General features: G+C 42.1%; 1 protein-coding gene across 1 annotated transcript in view; it reads right to left on the bottom strand.

Annotated features, from left to right (window-relative positions):
• The window catches only part of LOC124274553 (QRFP-like peptide receptor), a 73,271-nt gene extending 54,293 nt beyond the window's left edge, over positions 1 to 18,978 (bottom strand). Inside the window, exon 1 of the mRNA XM_046709915.1 lies at positions 18,845 to 18,978. The gene's annotated coding sequence lies outside the window, so the exon portion shown is untranslated. The remainder of the gene's footprint in view (positions 1 to 18,844) is intronic.
• Between the last annotated feature and the right edge of the window lie 2,896 nt (positions 18,979 to 21,874).

Raw genomic sequence — 21,874 nt, 5'->3', positions numbered from 1 at the left:
TTCACATTTAATACGTGAGTAATGAGTGAAAAAATTAAAAAATTACAATCTTTAAATTCTCAATAATTTCTGGTTGTACTGTATATATGAGGGAGGTCCTTTGTTTTCAGATCCACCTTCTAGGACATAACATCGATAACGGACGGCCATTTGTTCGCTGAGTGGGAGCTCGACCAGTTTATTTGGGTTTAAGAGATGGGAATTAACGGTACATTTGAAAAACGTGAGGTGTCACTACACGACATGATGTGGTGAGGGGTGGGATCGTAGATGTAGTGGCGTGTGATGCAGGGTGACTGCTGGTACCAACTGTAGCGTCTTTAAGGGGCTCTCACCATACTTATGCCCACAATACCTATCATTCTGACCGCCACAACCAAGTTACTAACCACAGAGGCAGCCTCGACGTCCACGCTGGCTACACATTGAAGTAGTAATTATTCTGGGGCAATATTCCACACCGTATCTAGCACGTCATCCGATAGAGAGTGGAATGCAGAACAAAACTGCAGCTACATCAAAGATACACTTCGACTACAGCAACAGTAGCAACAAATTCGGGACCGCGTTCGTGACAAACTTGCTTCCAATACTAAAGGTGATTTATTTCTGACTCTTGTCACATCCACCGCTTTCTGGACAATAAATGGTTGGTTTCAGATTTGGAGATGAGGATCGAGGAATGTATTTTCGGCCCAGTAATGGCATTTAGGACTCCAGTTCAATACATATCGTGTATGGAGACTTGAACCAATCTTTGCCAGAACCATGGGGCGTTGTTTCAATCATTACTTAATACATTTTTAAGTGGGTTTCGCAAGCGCATACTTTTTAAAACTGCTGGCATCGTTGATGCAGACTAATTAGACAGTATGCTGACATCGCAGAATGCTGAGAGAGAGAGAGAGAGAGAGAGAGAGAGAGAGAGAGAGAGAGAGAGAGAGAGAGAGAGAGAGAGAGAGAGAGAGAGAGAGAGAGAGAGAGAGAGAGAGAGAGAGAGAGAGAGAGACTTGAATTTTATTAAGTTTAGCCTCGCTATTCTGAGGGTCATAATTACATGTAGGAGTCGGGTCTGTTAAAAAGACAGGAGGGGAGAGAGTGGGAGTGGGAGTGAGTTGTGCCCGCTGAATATGTAAATGAATTGAAATTTAGACTCGATTGTGGGTATAGAAACGGTAGCGTTCAGACGAGAAATTGATAATTCGAATCTGGATCGCTGTTATAAAGCCGCGTCATGCGAGGACTACTCCAGGTTCAAATAACTCCCATGAACCATGAATAATTTAACTATTATCTGCGGATTTTCAATATTCAGAAAAAACACCACCTAAATTACCTTTGGTAATTCGATCTTTGTGTGATTTCTTCCGATTTTTGTGTGATTTCTTGATCAAGTGTAGAGGACGAGCGAGAAAAGACGTCATCATCAAGAGAGAGGGTTATTAAATCTCACCATTCTGCGGGTTATTATCCGTGCCAGTTATATTCGGACACTTGACGAGACTTCCATAGACTTACATGTTAATTTAGTGTAGAATAAATAATTTTCATGAATTTAATTTTCACATTCATGATCCAAGTCAAATTTTGCACATTTGTGAGGAATCATCTTACCTACAATCACATAATTTACTGTTTAATTATCCGTTGCATATTTATCGAATGGCAACAATTTAATCAACATATGTACAGTGCCGTGAACTCCTTTAACATTGCGGCCTATGGGATTGTGCATTGTGGAACTATACGTAAGTTGATAAATGTGATGTCATTAGTTAAATAGTGGTCGGAAAATTGAACTGAAATTATGTGCGCAGAGCAGAGATGATTTCAAATTTGCCTTTGATTTTACAAAGATCTATGCTAACCTCACTTCATGAAAATTATTTATGCTACACTGAAATAACATGTAAGTCTATGGAAATGACGTCAAGTGTCCGAATATACTTGGCACGAGGTACGAGTGGGAGTAATTTACAAAATCACTATCGACACAGTAGATAGTCCAGTTGTGCCTGCTGACCATGTAATTGAGCTGAATTGTAGGCTGTGTTGAGGGTATAGACGATGGGTGTGCGGGTGAATGTGCGCCGGGGTGGACTTTCCGACATATTAATTTCCGGCCTCACCTCAGATCAAATACAAGGTTTGAGTGTTTCATACTTTGCAAACATCTGGTGCCATCCATGATTGTGTTAAGGGGAATACAAGGCCATTGCAATGCTATGAAGCCATATCTGTTTTCGGTGTGGTATAAATAATGTATCACGCCACCATGCATGTTTGCAACTCTCCATTGTCTATAGACTCGTCATTTAGAAGTTTGTCTACAAACAGTAATGGCCATCTACACAACCGTGTTATTGCAAATGGTCTGTATAAACATTAATTAGATTGGCATCAAGGAATCAGCACAGAAACAAACTGAGTGAAGCTGACAGTGTAATTTAGCCGAGACAAGCGGGGGTACTAGACTTGTGATTATTTCCGTGTTATCCGACCTGCCTGATTACCGGTCTCTGTTTATCTGACGGCAATCACAAGGCACTGGACGCGCGCCATCACTCGTGGCGAAGTCCCAGTGTTACCGACTACGGACGTATTGCTGCAGTTGTTCACGGTGTTTATCAAGTTAGAGTAGCCGACGTAGTAATAACAAAGTGTCGTCGTTGGTGTCGGACTTGCACACGGACCCCATTTTTTGTTACCATTAGTCAGGGGTAGTCAAACAAAGGCAGTCATGCAATTATTCGTTTTTGTCGTGGGTACTGAGAACCAAGATTGCATGGGTTTCACCAAACGTGGTGTGCCACTCTGAACTGCTGTTATATACAACTGTGCAGCAAACTTGACACAAGCTAAAGGGTTGTTAACAGATAACCACACCATCGATGGTTCATAGACAGTTTCATCATATATTTAGAGAGGAAATACTGGATATATCTGGAAATGTAACGTCAATAGTTCCCCGGAATGAAATAACATGTGGGTTTGTGAGAGTCAAGTCTACATTCTCCATTCATTTTTACTACTAAATGGACACACAGCTCGGTTAATTGCTTCTCTTGGCAAAATTGATTCACGCCTTGAACAACGGATTCAGGTCTGTCAAATATTAGGGTTATGTTCTGCTAGTTCAAATGTTAAGGTGCAGTCACATGCGTCTTCACTTCTCTACAATGTTGAGTTGCACACCGTTAAGTGAATGATGTACATATTGTATTTACGCCTGTAACTGCCAGTGTAATGATGCCATTGTATATCACTACAATACAACCTTTCCCTTCTCAACTATTCCCTTGGTCGAGGTATCTGCCTGCCCGCCTGCCTGCCTGCTCGCCCGTCCGTCCGTCCGTCCGTCCGCTCCATCCGTCTGTCTGTCTGTCTGTCTGTCTGGACGTGACCTGTAGAGTTGGGATCTCCGTTCAACTTATTAGTCCTTATTAACAGTATTTGTAACTGACCACAGATTACTCCTGGGATTTCTCGTCTACAATCTGAACTGATTCACCGGTCAACCTAAACGTTGTCACCACCAGTTTAAAAGCTCCAGCTAATCCCTGCCTGAAAAGACAGACACTCTTATCTTAGTAAATCGCTGTGCAGAGTTGCATCCCTCGAGCGTACCGGAAACCCGTGATTGTGGGTGGGAATGCTGGTTGACACTGACTGCATATCTAAAGGTTTGTCAGCAGGCTGTGTCTTTCACCAATGTGAGTGAGTATGGTTTTACGCCAATTTTAGCAGTATTCCACAATATCACGGCGGAGAAACCAGAAATGGGCTTCACACATTCTAACCATGAGTGGAATCGAACCCGGGTCTTCGGCGTGACGAGAGAACGCTTAAACCACTAGGCTAGTCCACCGCCCCCTTTCACCAAACTGATAACGTCCAGGAACTGCACAGATCAGACTTTCTTCCCACATCAAGCCCACACGCCGTCATATAACTGGAATACTATCAAACTCACTCACTCGCTCTATATCATCCGGTTGTGCCATATAAACAGAGTTTCCATTACATGGAACGATACTGCTAACGAGCACCGACCGACAAACAGCTTGTAATGAATCATCCGCAGCCTGCACACTTCCATGTAAAGGGCTTTTTCACAACTCCTTTCCGTTTGCCTTAAGTACCTTCCGGTCCATTATCATATAAGCAGGTGTTTGTATCGACAAATAAAACCTTGTTATTGTAATGGCGATAATCCTTCGTATAAGGCATTGTAGAGTTGATATGTGTGATCGAATTATTAATCACAAAAGGACAGTATTAAAATCTAGATAATAAAACGACGTTTGTGATAAAAGCGATTTAAACAAATATGAAATTTCATGGATAAACGTATTCAAATCAAAGTGGAATCTAATATTACGTCTTGTTGCAATGACATGACAAATGTCATCATGTGTCGGCTGTAACCCAAGTTCTGTAATACTGTCTTGACGATCCCGATTGAAGGGATTGAGTGACTAGACTAGTTTACTGCTTGACATTGTACCCCAGTAATACCAACACAATTTAGTATCAGACTTGATCCGTTATAGTCGGCAGTGATGTTGCTGTCTACAAGGTCCGCGGCCTTGGGACTTTGGTCTCACATTAAACAGACAAACGTGATATACCGGGACTCATTAACCTATTCAGACAATGACCTACTTTTCAGCCGATCCGAATTTTCTGGTGTGAAAGTGAAAAGAGACACTACAAACAACTATGGTTACACTGAATTCCACTTCCTTGTTTCATAAGACAATGGTATTTACAAGTTAATTTTAAACTTTAATAACATTGTATTTCTATATTTTATGGCGAGGTGTAGGCAGCATGACCTTAACTAAGACGTCACAGACTGCCCATGTTTGATGAGGTCGTAACATGATTCACGATTCATCTGGATCACTGGTTACACCTCTTATTCAGTGTATTTGTGTAACGCACAATGTGATTGATATAATATCAAGTCCGTACCAGACCGCCAAAATTTTCTAGCGGCAGAGCCTCGTTTTGAGATTTCCATGATTTTCAGATTTCCGTTAGTCAGAGCACGATGTACGACAGAGCACGCTAGTGGTTAGATGTATCAAATAATACTGATTAATATTTATGTATCCAGTTGAATGAATTGGTCTCAAAATTCTGGACTGGTTATTGTACTAAGTTGCGCAATAGGACGGAACCCAGTCAACAGGAAACGAGACTGTTGTGTAATCAATGTTTTGACTTGAATGCTGTTCAAGGTGACGTTAAACCCAACACTCATTTACCTGGATATACAGCGTGTCGGTGCGGCGGAGCTGTGTTTTGTTAAAACCATTCAAAACTGAAGAAAGCGTTGTTATTAGTGTCACAAATCTCGTCCAAAATACTCCAGACAACAATACACCAGATGGCTGCCGCTGTCTCTTTAAACAGCATTTCAGTTACATGGCGACAAGCATTCTTGATTTCGCAACTGATGCTGATAATTCTTTCTTTAGGTTGATTAACTTGTCGTACATGTAATGGATTCTGCAATATCCCCTTTCAAAAGTCAAAGGCCGGTAGACTTTAAGTGATCGTTAATGTTCCTTATATCCAATATCCAATATTGAAATATTCTTGTATGCGATAAATATCAAATGTGTGCGCCAACGTAGACAAATCTGGAGAAGATCTCTGCCAATGTTGCCTCGAGCTTATCGCGAACCTGGCTTCTTCAATCACAAGACAACACCAACAACAGGCATATACAGCATCGTTAATACCGTCTGTAAACGATAGGAGTCTAATCCGCCCAAATCCGGTCTTCGACAGAAAGTAGTCTCACCCTCAATTCAAGGATTGGGTGAGTGAGTGAGTTTAATGTCGCTTTGAACAGCATATCAGTGATATCGCAGCGGGAGGAAAGAAAGGAATGATGTGACATGTAAGACGTTAAGATCTCCGATACACCTAGACACATGATCGTAGTGACCCCCGATCGTGGCGAAAATGAACCAACTGTGCACAGCGAATTGGGACCCTTTCGACGACGAGCCCTATCCTCGACAGCGGATGTACACAACTGAGTGAGTGAGTGAGTGAGTGAGTGAGTATGGGTTTATGCCGCTTTAGCACTATTCCAGCAATATCACGGCGGGGGACACCAGAAATGGGCCTCACACATTGTACCCATGTGGGGAATTGCCTTCGGTGTGACGAGCGAACGCTTTAACTGGTGGTATCAGCCAACACAAACCATACCACTCCCCTTTTCCACAGTAATCAGCCTGCACTGGGTTGACAGTAATTATCATACATGGCATGCCCCAGGAAAGAAACTAGTCTGTCTCACTGTCGCCGAAAGACATTATTTTCCCTTCTGGCCAGCCCTCCCTGCAATGCTAAAGCACTTAATGAAGCAAGTCCAGGTTTCCTCAGGTTCAGAGTCTTTTAACTGATAATCACCCCCGAGTACGAGGAGCCCCAATGCAGATGTATTTGTCTCTGAATCCCTCATCTCACTGTCGCTCAGTTTCAATAAAAAGGTATTATTTGTCATTTTCAAAGTTATATATATTCATATTCTAAGCGTTAATCTAGGACGAAACGGCAGAACTCTGCAGGACGAATTGCGGCGGCCCTCCCCTCTCATACTGAGGATGTAGACTACTAGTGCTATCACCATAGCTACAGTAGTATGGGGGCAACAGCGCGACACCACGCAGTGCACTTTAGTGAGTGAGTGAGTGAGTTAAGATGTAAAGTCACATCGGCAATATATTTCAGCCATATCGTGACTAAATCAAGTTATAGATTCATAACAATTAAAGTAAATTGTAAACCCCTGTCAACGAAGAACAGTAAAACAACTAGACTATCACAGATATAAATAGTGCACTTTAGCATAAGATAGTAGAACACAACCAAGCGTTAGGACCCCTATCACGCCTCGTCATCACTACAACCAGCATTCACTGGGATGCAGTTATGGCTCTGCACTTGGACGCCCAAGTCCCGTGTTTATAATGCATCGAAGGCAACAACCACCGAAATATGAACAAATGCAGATGACCTGTATGAGCTGTTTATTCAGCACCAAATTAAGTTTTAGTGATAATATAAGTAGGATTTGGGATCTGCGTTCAGAGCATGGGGCACAGCTTGATGATAGTCACTACGCGGATTTGATGACCATGATATTGTTACTGACCCTGAATACATAAGCTGACTGGAAGTGTTTAGACGAGCGATCGTGCCCAGGGTTTTCACAGTGACATCAGGGAAGAGCAAGGTTGAAGTGAACTCCAGTTCATGTTATGAGAAATGCTTGTACTGTTATTTGTCTACTTGGTCAGATCTCTCGGAAAATGTCCAATTAAACGATTGAAACTGCATCTCGTTAATTAGGTTCAGATGTGCTCTAACGTCAATTATTTATGCTAATGTGGCAATGTGGTGAACGTGCATTAACCACATTGCTAGGGGTCTTCTCAAACATTAGCTTTAGCCAATAATTACTCCCACGTAAATCTGCATGCCCATCATTTGAAATCTTCAGATTTATCTGTTTACATGAACACTGTACAGAGAGGCCAGGTTTTAAGGAGCATTATGGCCATGTAAATAATACATTTTGTTTCCAATGCAGATGCCTTCTTACAACACGATACATCTAGCAGACAGAATGAATATTGCATAGGAACTCCAAATTGCAAGTCATAAACCAAAGCCGAATTCGTTTCAACACCTTATCCCCAAGAATATCACATTATTTCACACAAACACAAAACGTATCTGTATTTCAACATCTTTTCCCCAAACCTACCATTTGACACGCCCCCTTTACTAAAGAATCACGAGGTGTCCTGTAAACTACAGATGTTACACGGACCATTCATCTCTGACCGGTACCTATACAAGGTGTGACATCTCCATCATCTGCGACATCACCATCATTTGCGACAGCTGCCGCGACCTCCCGTGACCGACATTGTCAGTTTCAGTTCAAAGTTACACACATATGGTCAGAAACAAGATACATTTGACAATACAATGTCTAAATGTAAATAAAAGCCGTTTTGTGTGTATCACGAAACCCATGGAATCTCAGTGTTGTCACCAATTAAATATAATAAGCGACCTTTACCACTATGAACAACACAGAAACAAGATTACGTTTAATTTCTTCCACAACCCCCCCAAAAAACCCAAAAACAAAAACAATAACAAAAACAAACAACAACAACAAAAACAACATTTGCTTGCGGTCACGAATGAAAATAATTATCAGTTTCAGCTACACTCGACACTCGACAGCAACCATTACATCTGCGTGCTTATAATTCAAATTGTTTTTGTATGATGTTAGTACTTATTTATAACAAAATGCTTGCAACGCACTCCCGCTTGCAACCGAGCCTACCCCAACTTTAAGCACTAACTTCAATATACACGTACTTTGATTACACCAGGAGGTGCACATTCCTAACCAGTAAGAGTGAGTGAGTCAGGTTAGTTTTACGCCGCCTTTAGCCCTATTCCAGCACTATCACGGCGGTGGACATCGAAGATGTAGAGGCGTGTGATGCAGGGTGACTGCTGGTACCAACTGTAGCGTCTTTAAGGGGCTCTCACCATACTTATGTCCACAATACCTATCATTCTGACCGCCACAACCAAGTTACTAACCACAGAGACAGTCTCGACGTCCACGCTGGCTACACATTGAATGTAGTATTTATTCTGGGGCAATATTCCACACCGTTTCTAGCATGTCATCCGATAGAGAGTGGAATGCAGAACAAAACTGCAGCTATATCGAAGATACACTTCGACTACAGCAAAAAAATCGGGACCGCGTTCGTGATAAACTTGCTTCCAATACTAAAGGTGATTTATTTCCGACTCTTGTCACATGCACCGCTTCTGGACAATTAATGGTTTGTTTCAGATTTGGAGATGAGGATCGAGGAATGTATTTTCGGCCCAGTAATGACATTTAGGACTCCAGTTCATCACATATCGTGTATGTACACTTGAACCAATCTTTGCCAGAACCATGGGGCTTTGTTTCAATCATTACTTAATACATTTTTAAGTGGGTTTCGCAAGCGCATACCTTTTAAAACTGCTGGCATTGTTGTTGAGAGAGAGAGAGAGAGAGAGAGAGAGAGAGAGAGAGAGAGAGAGAGAGAGAGAGAGAGAGAGAGAGAGAGAGAGAGAGAGAGAGAGAGAGAGAGAGAGAGAGAGAGAGAGAGAGAGAGAGAGAGAGAGAGAGAGAGAGAGAGAGAGAGAGAGAGACTTAGATTTGATTAAGTTTAGCCTCGCTATTCTGAGGGTCATAATTACATGTAGGATTCGGGTCTGTTAAAAAGACAGAAGGGGGGAGAGCGGGAGCGGGAGTGGGAGAGGGAGTGGGAGTGGGAGCAGGAGAAGGAGCGGGAGTGAGTTGTGCCCGCTGAACATGTAAATGAGTTGAAATTTAGACTCGATTGTGGGTATAGAAACGGTAGCGTTCAGACGAGAAATTGATAATTCGAATCTGGATCGCTGTTATTAAGCCGCGTCATGCGAGGACTACTCCAGGTTCAAATAACTCCCATGAACCATGAATAATTTAACTATTATCTGCGGATTTTCAAAATTCAGAAAAAAACACCACCTAAATTACCTTTGGTAATTCGATCTTTGTGTGATTTCTTCCGATTTTTGTGTGATTTCTTGATCAAGTGTAGAGGACGAGCGAGAAAAGACGTCATCATCATCGAGAGAGGGTTATTAAATCTCACCATTCTGCGGGTTATAATCCGTGCCAGTTATATTCGGACACTTGACGAAACTTCCATAGACTTACATGTTAATTTAGTGTAGAATAAATAATTTTCATGAATTTAATTTTCGTATTCATGATCCAAGTCAAATTTTGCACATTTGTGAGGAATCATCTTACCTACAATCACATAATTTACTGTTTAATTATCCGTTGCATATTTATCGAATGGCAACAATTTAATCAACATATGTACAGTGCCGTGAACACTTTTAACATGGCGGCCTATGGGATTGTGCATTGTGGAACTATACGTAAGTTGATAAATGTGATGTCATTAGTTAAATAGTGGTCGGAAAATTGAACTGAAATTATGTGCGCAGAGCAGAGATGATTTCAAATTTGCCTGTCAAATTCTACAAAGATCTATGCTAAACTCACTTCATGAAAATTATTTATGCCACACTGAAATAACATGTAAGTCTATGGATATGACGTCAAGTGTCCGAATATACTTGGCACGAGGCACGGAGAGGTACGAGTGGGAGTAATTTACAAAATCACTATCGACACAGTAGATAGTCCAGTTGTGCCTGCTGACCATGTAATTGAGCTGAATTGTAGGCTGTGCTGTGGGTATAGACGATGGGTGTGAGGGTGAATGTGCGCCGGGGTGGACTTTCCGACATGTTAATTTCCGGCCTCACCTCAGATCAAATACAAGGTTTGAGTGTTTCATACTTTGCAAACATCTGGTGCCATCCATGATTGTGTTAAGGGGAATACAAGGCCATTGCAATGCTATGAAGCCATATCTGTTTTCGGTGTGGTATAAATAATGTATCACGCCACCATGCCTGTTTGCAGCTCTCCATTGTCTATAGACTCGTCATTTAGAAGTTTGTCTACAAACAGTAATGGCCATCTACACAACCGTGTTATTGCAAATGGTCTGTATAAACATTAATTAGATTTGCATCAAGGAATCAGCACAGAAACAAACTGAGTGAAGCTGACAGTGTAATTTAGCCGAGACAAGCAGGGTACTAGACTTGTGATTATTTCCGTGTTATCCGACCTGCCTGATTACCGGTCTCTGTTTATCTGACGGCAATCACAAGGCACTGTACGCGCGCCATCACTCGTGGCGAAGTCCCAGTGTTACCGACTACGGACCTATTGCTGCAGTTGTTCACGGTGTTTATCAAGTTAGAGTAGCCGACGTAGTAATAACAAAGTGTCGTCGTTGGTGTCGACTTGCACACGGACCCCATTTTTTGTTACCATTAGTCAGGGGTAGTCAAACAAAGGCAGTCATGCAATTATTCGTTTTTGTCGTGGGTACTGAGAACCAAGATTGCATGGGTTTCACCAAACGTGGTGTGCCACTCTGATCTGCTGTTATATACAACTGTGCAGCAAACTTGACACAAGCTAAAGGGTTGTTAACAGATAACCACACCATCGATGGTTCATAGACAGTTTCATCATATATTTAGAGAGGAAATACTGGATATATCTGGAAATGTAACGTCAATAGTTCCCTCGAATGAAATAACATGTGTGGGTTTGTGAGAGTCAAGTCTACATTCTCCATTCATTGCTACTACTAAATGGACACACGGCTCGGTTAATTGCTTCTCTTGGCAAAATTGATTCACGCCTTGCACAACGGATTCAGGTCTGTCAAATATTAGGGTTTTGTTCAAATGTTAAGGTGCAGTCACAGGCGTCTTCACTTCTCTACAATGTTGAGTTGCACACCGTTAAGTGAATGATGTACATATTGTATTTACGCCTGTAACTGCCAGTGTAATGATGCCATTGTATATCACTACAATACAACCTTTCCCTTCTCAACTATTCCCTTGGTCGAGGTATCTGCCTGCCCGCCCGCCTGCCTGCCTGCTCGCCCGTCCGTCCGTCCGTCCGCTCCATCCGTCTCTCTGTCTGTCTGGACGTGACCTGTAGAGTTGGGATCTCCGTTCAACTTATTAGTCCTTATTAACAGTATTTGTAACTGACCACAGATTACTCCTGGGATTTCTCGTCTACAATCTGAACTGATTCACCGGTCAACCTAAACGTTGTCACCACCAGTTTAAAAGCTCCAGCTAATCCCTGCCTGAAAAGACAGACACTCTTATCTTAGTAAATCGCTGTGCAGAGTTGCATCCCTCGAGCGTACCGGAAACCCGTGATTGTGGGTGGGAATGCTTGTTGACACTGACTGCATATCTAAAGGTTTGTCAGCAGGCGTGTCTTTCACCAATGTGAGTGAGTATGGTTTTAAGCCAATTTTAGCAGTATTCCACAATATCACGGCGGAGAAACCAGAAATGGGCTTGACACATTCTAATCATGAGTGGAATCGAACCCTGGTCTTCGGCGTGACGAGAGAAGGCTTAAACCACTAGGCTAGTCCACCGCCCCCTTTCACCAAAGTGATAACGTCCAGGAACTGCACAGATCAGACTTTCTTCCCACACCAAGCCCACACGCCATCATATAACTGGAATACTATCAAACTCACTCGCTCTATATCATCCGGTTGTGCCATATAAACAGAGTTTCCATTACATGGAACGATACTGCTAACGAGCACCGACCGACAAACAGCTTGTAATGAATCATCCGCAGCCTGCACACTTCCATGTAAAGGGCTTTTTCACAACTCCTTTCCGTTTGCCTTAAGTACCTTCCGGTCCATTATCATATAAGCAGGTGTTTGTATCGACAAAAAAAACCTTGTTATTGTAATGACGATAATCCTTCGTATAAGGCATTGTAGAGTTGATATGTGTGATCGAATTATTAATCACAAAAGGACAGTATTAAAATCTAGATAATAAAACGACGTTTGTGATAAAAGTGATTTAAACAAATATGAAATTTCATGGATAAACGTATTCAAATCAAAGTGGAATCTAATATTACGTTTTGTTGCAATGACATGACAAATGTCATCATGTGTCGGCTGTAACCCAAGTTCTGTAATACTGTCTTGACGATCCCGATTGAAGGGATTGAGTGACTAGACTAGTTTACTGCTTGACATTGTACCCCAGTAATACCAACACAATTTAGTATCAGACTTGATCCGTTATAGTCGGCAGTGATGTTGCTGTCTACAAGGTCCACGGCCTTGGGACTTTGGTCTCACATTAAACAGACAAACGTGATATACCGGGACTCATTAACCTATTCAGCCAATGATCTACTTTTCAGCCGATCCGAATTTTCTGGTGTGAAAGTGAAAAGAGACACTACAAACAACTATGGTTACACTGAATTCCACTTCCTTGTTTCATAAGACAATGGTATTTACAAGTTAATTTTAAACTTTAATAACATCGTATTTCTATATTTATGGCGAGGTGTAGGCAGCATGACCTTAACTAAGACGTCACAGACTGCCCATGTTTGATGAGGTCGTAACATGATTCACGATTCATCTGGATCACTGGTTACACCTGTTATGTATTCTTTGCGCTTATTCAGTGTATTTGTGTAACGCACAATGTGATTGATATAATATCAAGTCCGTACCAGACCGCCAAAATGTTCTAGCGGCAGAGCCTCGTTTTGAGATTTCCATGATTTTCAGATTTCCGTTTGTCAGAGCACGATGTACGACAGAGCACGCTAGTGGTTAAATGTATCAAATAATACTGATTAATATTTATGTATCCAGTTGAATGAATTGGTCTCAACATTCTGGACTGGTTATTGTACTAAGTTGCGCAATAGGACGGAACCCAGTCAACAGGAAACGAGACTGTTGTGTAATCAATGTTTTGACTTGAATGCTGTTCAAGGTGACGTTAAACCCAACACTCATTTACCTGGATATACAGCGTGTCGGTGCGGCGGAGCTGTGTTTTGTTAAAACCATTCAAAACTGAAGAAAGCGTTGTTATTAGTGTCACAAATCTCGTCCAAAATACTCCAGACAGCACTACACCAGATAGCTGCCGCTGTCTCTTTAAACAGCATTTCAGTTACATGGCGACAAGCATTCTTGATTTCGCAACTGATGCTGATAATTCTTTCTTTAGGTTGATTAACTTGTCGTACATGTAATGGATTCTGCAATATCCCCTTTCAAAAGTCAAAAGGCCGGTAGACTTTAAGTGATCGTTAATGTTCCTTATATCCAATATCCAATATTGAAATATTCTTGTATGCGATAAATATCAAATGTGTGCGCCAACGTAAACAAATCTGGAGAAGATCTCTGCCAATGTTGCCTCGAGCTTATCGCGAACCTGGCTTCTTCAATCACAAGACAACACCAACAACAGGCATATACAGCATCGTTAATACCGTCTGTAAACAATAGGAGTCTAATCCGCCCAAATCCGGTCCTCGACAGAAAGTAGTCTCACCCTCAATTGGGTGAGTGAGTGAGTTTAATGTCGCTTTGAACAGCATATCAGTGATATCGTAACGGGAGGAAAGCACGGAATGATGGTGACATGTAAGCCGTTACGCTCTCCGATACACCTAGACACATGATCGTAGTGACCCCCGATAGTGGCGAAAATGAACCAACTGTGCACAGCGAATTGGGACCCTTTCGACGACGAGCCCTATCCTCGACAGCGGATGTACACAACTGAGTGAGTGAGTGAGTGAGTGAGTATGGGTTTATGCCGCTTTAGCACTATTCCAGCAATACCACGGCGGGGGACACCAGAAATGGGCCTCACACATTGTACCCATGTGGGGAATTGCCTTCGGTGTGACGAGCGAACGCTTTAACTGGTGGTATCAGCCAACACAAACCATACCACTCCCCTTTTCCACAGTAATCAGCCTGCACTGGGTTGACAGTAATTATCATACACATGGCATGCCCCAGGAAAGAAACTAGTCTGTCTCACTGTCGCCGAAAGACATTATTTTCCCTTCTGGCCAGCCCTCCCTGCAATGCTAAAGCACTTAATGAAGCAAGTCCAGGTTTCCTCAGGTTCAGAGTCTTTTAACTGATAATCACCCCCGAGTACGAGGAGCCCCAATGCAGATGTATTTGTCTCTGAATCCCTCATCTCACTGTCGCTCAGTTTCAATAAAAAGGTATTATTTGTCATTTTCAAAGTTATATATATTCATATTCTAAGCGTTAATCTAGGACGAAACGGCAGAACTCTGCAGGACGAATTGCGGCGGCCCTCCCCTCTCATACTGAGGATGTAGACTACTAGTGCTATCACCATAGCTACAGTAGTATGGGGGCAACAGCGCGACACCACGCAGTGCACTTTAGTGAGTGAGTGAGTGAGTTAAGATGTAAAGTCACATCGGCAATATTTCAGCCATATCGTGACTAAATCAAGTTATAGATTCATAACAATTAAAGTAAATTGTAAACCCCTGTCAACGAAGAACAGTAAAACAACTAGACTATCACAGATATAAATAGTGCACTTTAGCATAAGATAGTAGAACACAACCAAGCGTTAGGACCCCTATCACGCCTCGTCATCACTACAACCAGCATTCACTGGGATGCAGTTATGGCTCTGCACTTGGACGCCCAAGTCCCGTGTTTATAATGCACCGAAGGCAACAACCACCGAAATATGAACAAATGCAGATGACCTGTATGAGCTGTTTATTCAGCACCAAATTAAGTTTTAGTGATAATATAAGTAGGATTTGGGATCTGCGTTCAGAGCATGGGGCACAGCTTGATGATAGTCACTACGCGGATTTGATGACCATGATATTGTTACTGACCCTGAATACATAAGCTGACTGGAAGTGTTTAGACGAGCGATCGTGCCCAGGGTTTTCACAGTGACATCAGGGAAGAGCAAGGTTGAAGTGAACTCCAGTTCATGTTATGAGAAATGCTTGTACTGTTATTTGTCTACTTGGTCAGATCTCTCGGAAAATGTCCAATTAAACGATTGAAACTGCATCTCGTTAATTAGGTTCAGATGTGCTCTAACGTCAATTATTTATGCTAATGTGGCAATGTGGTGAACGTGCATTAACCACATCGCTAGGGGTCTTCTCAAACATTAGCTTTAGCCAATAATTACTCCCACGTAAATCTGCATGCCCATCATTTGAAATCTTCAGATTTATCTGTTTACATGAACACTGTACAGAGAGGCCAGGTTTTAAGGGAGCATTATGGCCATGTAAATAATACATTTTGTTTCCAATGCAGATGCCTTCTTACAACACGATACATCTAGCAGACAGAATGAATATTGCATAGGAACTCCAAATTGCAAGTCATAAACCAAAGCCGAATTCGTTTCAACACCTTATCCCCAAGAATATCACATTATTTCACACAAACACAAAGCGTATCTGTATTTCAACATCTTTTCCCCAAACCTACCATTTGACACGCCCCCTTTACTAAAGAATCACGAGGTGTCCTGTAAACTACAGATGTTACACGGACCATTCATCTCTGACCGGTACCTATACAAGGTGTGACATCTCCATCATCTGCGACATCACAATCATTTGCGACAGCTGCCGCGACCTCCCATGACCGACATTGTCAGTTTCAGTTCAAAGTTACACACATAAGGTCAGAAACAAGATACATTTGACAATACAATGTCTAAATGTAAATAAAAGCCGTTTTGTGTGTATCACGAAACCCATGGAATCTCAGTGTTGTCACCAATTAAATATAATAAGCGACCTTTACCACTATGAACAACACAGAAACAAGATTACGTTTAATTTCTTCCACAACCCCCAAAAAACCCCAAAAACAAAAACAATAACAAAAACAAACAACAACAACAAAAACAACATTTGCTTGCGGTCACGAATGAAAATAATTATCAGTTTCAGCTACACTCGACAGCAACCATTACATCTGCGTGCTTATAATTCAAATTGTTTTTGTATGATGTTAGTACTTATTTATAACAAAATGCTTGCAACGCACTCCCGCTTGCAACCGAGCCTACCCCAACTTTAAGCACTAACTTCAATATACACGTACTTTGATTACACCAGGAGGTGCACATTCCTAACCAGTAAGAGTGAGTGAGTCAGGTTAGTTTTACGCCGCCTTTAGCCCTATTCCAGCACTATCACGGCGGTGGACACCAGAAATAGGCTTCACATTGTAACCATGTGGGGAATCGAACCCAGGTCTTCGGCGTGAGCTTTAACCACAAGGCTACCCCTCCTAACCTGTAGGAATGTTATCAAATGCATAAACATGTTTAAAAAAATCAATGTCAGTCAAGTGTCAGCGTAAGACTACTTATAAACATCAAGTTTACTACCTTTTTCAAATAAGTGATCATACACTTAAAACGTATAGCACAGCCAGGGGAACTAAACACATAGATTGGCAGATAATGTCTGGAAACATAGGTCAGTCACTTGCTGCTTGTCAAGTGTAAAGTGTTTTTAACGAATGTCAAGGGGTCGTTTCTAGCAATCACATGATGTTACCATTAGCGGTGGCATGTGACCTTCCACTTTGACCAGTGACGAGATGATGTGATATCACCACCTATATCTCGTATCAGCACCTGAGGGAGTAACGTCGTCAGTTTAACGTCATACAGCTAAGGTGGGGATGTCTTTCAGTGACTATCCACGTTGTCAATTAAAACAAATAAGTCCGCTGAGACACAGTAGTAACTCCACACTGCTGATGTTCCGAACCCCCGTAGCTGGAGGACCATTATGTGAATATACGGTGAGTGAGTGAGTATGGGTTTATGCCAGTTTTAGAAATATTCCAGCAATATATTTCGGCGGATTGAATATGAGGACATATTACATCCAACAGTACAAGCTGCCAACCCTGTATCTTCAATCATGTATCAGGACGCGTATCAGCAAATATATCATGTACCATGACATTTGGTATCTCCCGCCTTGTGTTATGACACATGATGTGTCTTGGCCTGTGTGTCATGACAAACGTATCTGCAAGGGTGTCATGTGTCATGATGCAGATAGAATCGACCACCAGGTGTCATACCGTATCGGCCACCACGTGTCATACCGTATCGGCCACCACGTGTCCTAGCGTATATCGCACTTTACAGGCAACCATGCATAGTGGCAGCTAAATCCAAACAATCGGCATATATCGGCCAAAAGTCTGTCATATGTCGACACTCCGTATGTCTCGAACTCACTAACTGCAAGAAGATTCTTTATTGGCACAATGATGGATGACATATTGACACTCCGTATCTCTCGAACTCACTAACTGCAAGAAGAATCTTTATCGGCACAATGGTGGATGATATATCAATACCCCGTATATCTCGAACTCAGACTCAGAAAAGTCTGTATCGGCACTAAGGTCTTTCATATGTGGATACTTCCTATGTCTCGAATGTAGACTCCCTAAAGAATCTGTACTGGAACATATATCGACATATATCAACAATCCGTATTTTACGAATTGAGAACCTCGGCACGCTGTATCGGGCTACGGTCGATCAGATGTTGATACTCCGTATGATATGAGGACGAAATATTAAGAAATATTGAGAAATATTACGTAATGGATGTAGAGACGATCAGTTCACTCACACAATTCAAGGACACGGTGACTACTTGTCGACAGAATCTACGGCTCCGCAAAGTTCACAGTCACGTTCTATTAATCCAGATAGTTTGATACGTTGAAAGTACTTCTACACCAAATAGTTAAAATGGTTCCTAGATATATAGTTCCTCTATCATAGAGCATAAAATAAACATAAGAGGTGTTCCCACCAGTTTCGACAATGTTCATAAAATAATTGCTTGTGATACAGTAGCAATCGTGCAATGTACCAGGCTTTTAGTCGTGAATTCTTATCTATATTGAAACGGTTTTGTTGATTCTGTAACGTAAATGTCAAACAAAGCTGAACCGTTTGATCATTAGTACCAATGATTGTTTTACAGGTGTAACAATATGACCATTTCATAACCTTCGACTCTACTATGAATGCCAATGCTCTCAAATAACGCTAGCAGGACAATTTGAAAAATATGCCCATATATGCTTAAATACTAGTATATAAACTATGGAATTGGTATAATATTTGAATAAATGTCAATCGGATAATTATGAAAAACTTAAATTGAAAAGTAAATATAACTTACCCTGGGAGTGTTCAGTGTTTTGTGTTAGCCAAGTGACAAGAACATCATCAGCAACTGGTGCCGCGACAACAACATCATCAGCAACTGGTGCCGCGCTCACTGCCGTACTGTCACGTCCGCCACACAACTCCCAGCGCTTCCACCAACCCAGTCTGCTGTATCTGTGACTCGTTATGGACAACCTCGGTGGAGGGAATCGATTGTCCAATACGGACCAGCATCACTGCCGGAGTAAACTTTCACTCTAACAGTCTTCTCAGTGAGAGCTTGTGACGAATGGTCAAGGGGATAATCGCACCGACGGTGCCAGTGCGACATCTTTAGTAACACATGACGCCGTCAGTGATACTATGGCAAATAGGTAGACAGATGACCATTCGGGGCAGTGTCGTTGGAATAGTTTCATACTCAAGAGAATGTCTTTCAATTAAAAGTTTTGAAAGGTTTTACAGGCCTATCGTGGTATTTAATAGTGTTCGTGAAGTCCCAGGTGATTCGTGTTTTATGATTAAAGTAGTGTCGAGCAAGGTCAAGGTCCTTCTTGAAGTACCTAAGTACCATTACAAATGATCATGTTTTATCATAACCACGTTTTTCACGCTACATCAACTTAAAGCTCAAGTAACGAGGCCCTTGCTGGCGGAATAGCGTATAAAGACCTTGATTATTAAAAAAAAATTAAAATTACATTTTTACGTGCTTTAGGACGAAACTTGACGGGCTGAGTGTGCCTGAGGCGAAATCCATATCATCATTAGTGTGGATGTGATCGGTTGTTTTCCCTCGCATAGCCACTCTGACAAATACATGCTGTAATCAAAGCACAAAAAGTCTTAAAAAACACGGAAACCTTAGCATGCTGTACTCCGTAGTATCTTTTCATTACTTTTAAACCATTTGTACAGTGCTAATTTGATTGGAAGCACCACACAAACGCTTAAAACTTTCGTGGATGGCGACTAAAACTAAATCATGCACTTAAGAAAAATAAAAAACCAAACATATGTTTTAGTCCACTGAACCTGATTGAAAACTGCTTTCTCAAAAAAGAAATATTAGGCGCCTTTGAAGGGGTTAGAAGGATGATATTTACATGCAATAAATGTATTTTCTTGACGTCCAGTAATCTACATGGTCGGTTGTACGTGTGATAGTAGTGAGGAGCCAGAGGTCGTTGGTCTGAATACAGATTCCACTCTATCACATGATCCCTGGTTCTTCAGAACATACACGTGGTGTCTTTCAGAAGTAAATGTCCCCGACCTACAGCCTCCATGTATTCTGAATTCAGCTGCCACGTGACAATAAGCTGAAACAGTGTTTAAAGCGGGGCTAAACTAGATTCCCTGAGCAATCTCACTGAGATCAGACTTTCTCTGTGCGTGTATCTGACAACTTCACCCAAGGTCGAGCCAACTGAACCACCAGCGAATTTTGACTGCCCAGTCTGACTGAAGGATACGTGGGTTCCTGAGCCAATTATATGCTTTCTTCAGCGAGTCGGATTCATTTCTTTTCATCCTCGATCCGGACATGTCAATTCTGGAAAAGGGTCACTCATCACAAGAAACAATTAGTCCATCATTGGTACCTCCTTTGGTCGTAGCGACCCCGGAGCTCAGACATGACAGAGTTAAACATGTCTTCACAAACAGACACCGATTCGTCGAATTATGTACATACTGAGGTAATCGGGTTTAGTTCATTTTTGACTGGATTTAGAAATTAGATATTCTGGTCTGTATGTATCGCTCACTCCGATAATTTAGATGGTTTGATTGATTAGAGTGTTCCTCTCAAGCGGGAAAGTTGTCAGACATTCACACGAGAGGTGCCATCTGATGGTAATGAATCTGCCTTACGACATTACGATGTACAGGTTAAAGTCAGTAGGGCGCGATGTACGTGATCCGTGATGTCACTAAATCAAGGGGATTATATGGGGACATTTTGATGTTCATGAAAGGACCTCAACAGAAACAGGGGTAGCGTAAGGGGGTGTCGTCAGTCGACCAAGGGGCAGTTTAGAGAGAACATCACGATGAAAATAATATGGTGGCAGTAGACAGGATAGTGTAGAGGGAATATCACGATGTACATACAATGGCGGCAGTAGATCTTAAGTATAGTGCAGGCGGACATCACGATGTACATACAATGGCGGCAGTAGACCTTAAGTATAGTGCAAGCGGACAACACGATGTACATAAACTGAGGGGCAAAAGAAACGTCCCCGATCATTTTTGTATCATAAAATGATACAAACACGTGCAATTCAATGTTGAAATGTTTGATATAATTTTTGAACATATTATGCAGACTGTCATTACAGAACAATTGAAACAATTTGCTGTAAGTAGAGTTTTTGTGACGTTTTTCACAGGAGGTTCAAATGTCCGGTTTTCGATCATGACAACACATGCACATCAGTACTGACAGAGTGTCTTTGAGTGTCCAACTCCTCAGTAGCGAGTGTGTCCACCTCTTGCAGCGATACATGCTGCCACACGACGTCGTGCAGAGTGCACAAGACGTCTGATCACGTGATGTGGGATGCGACGCCATTCTTCCTGTAGAGCTTGAGCCAAAGCGTTTCTTGTCTGTGGGGGATGTTGACGTTGCTTCACCTGACGGCCGAGATGATCCCATAGGTGCTCAATAGGTGATAAATCGGGGATCTTGCTGGCCAAGGGACGCGTTTACGTTGTTGACAACAGCAGTGTGGGGAGTAGCGTTATCCCGCAGGAAACAACACGCCTGTGGAGGAAGGGTAACACGACAGGTTGTTCATCGACGGAAGTTCAAGTCAGTCTTCCTCTCGCCACAAATTTCCACACCATCACAACCGCAGCCAAACGTCTCAACTTCCTGAACGCAAATAGCGTTATCCTGTAGACTCGTACCCGACCATCAGCTTTGTTCAACTGGGAAACAACACTGAAGAGTACCCGGCGCCAGTTCCGCGGCTGCCACTGCCGAACTCTACTGGCCAAGGACGACGTCGGTAACGTCACGACGGTAGACCGTTCT

The sequence above is a fragment of the Haliotis rubra genome, unplaced genomic scaffold (assembly GCF_003918875.1).
Source record: "Haliotis rubra isolate DU_JTF1 unplaced genomic scaffold, ASM391887v1 Scf192, whole genome shotgun sequence".
NCBI lineage: Eukaryota > Metazoa > Mollusca > Gastropoda > Lepetellida > Haliotidae > Haliotis > Haliotis rubra.
This window is presented reverse-complemented; position numbering and strand designations above follow the sequence as displayed.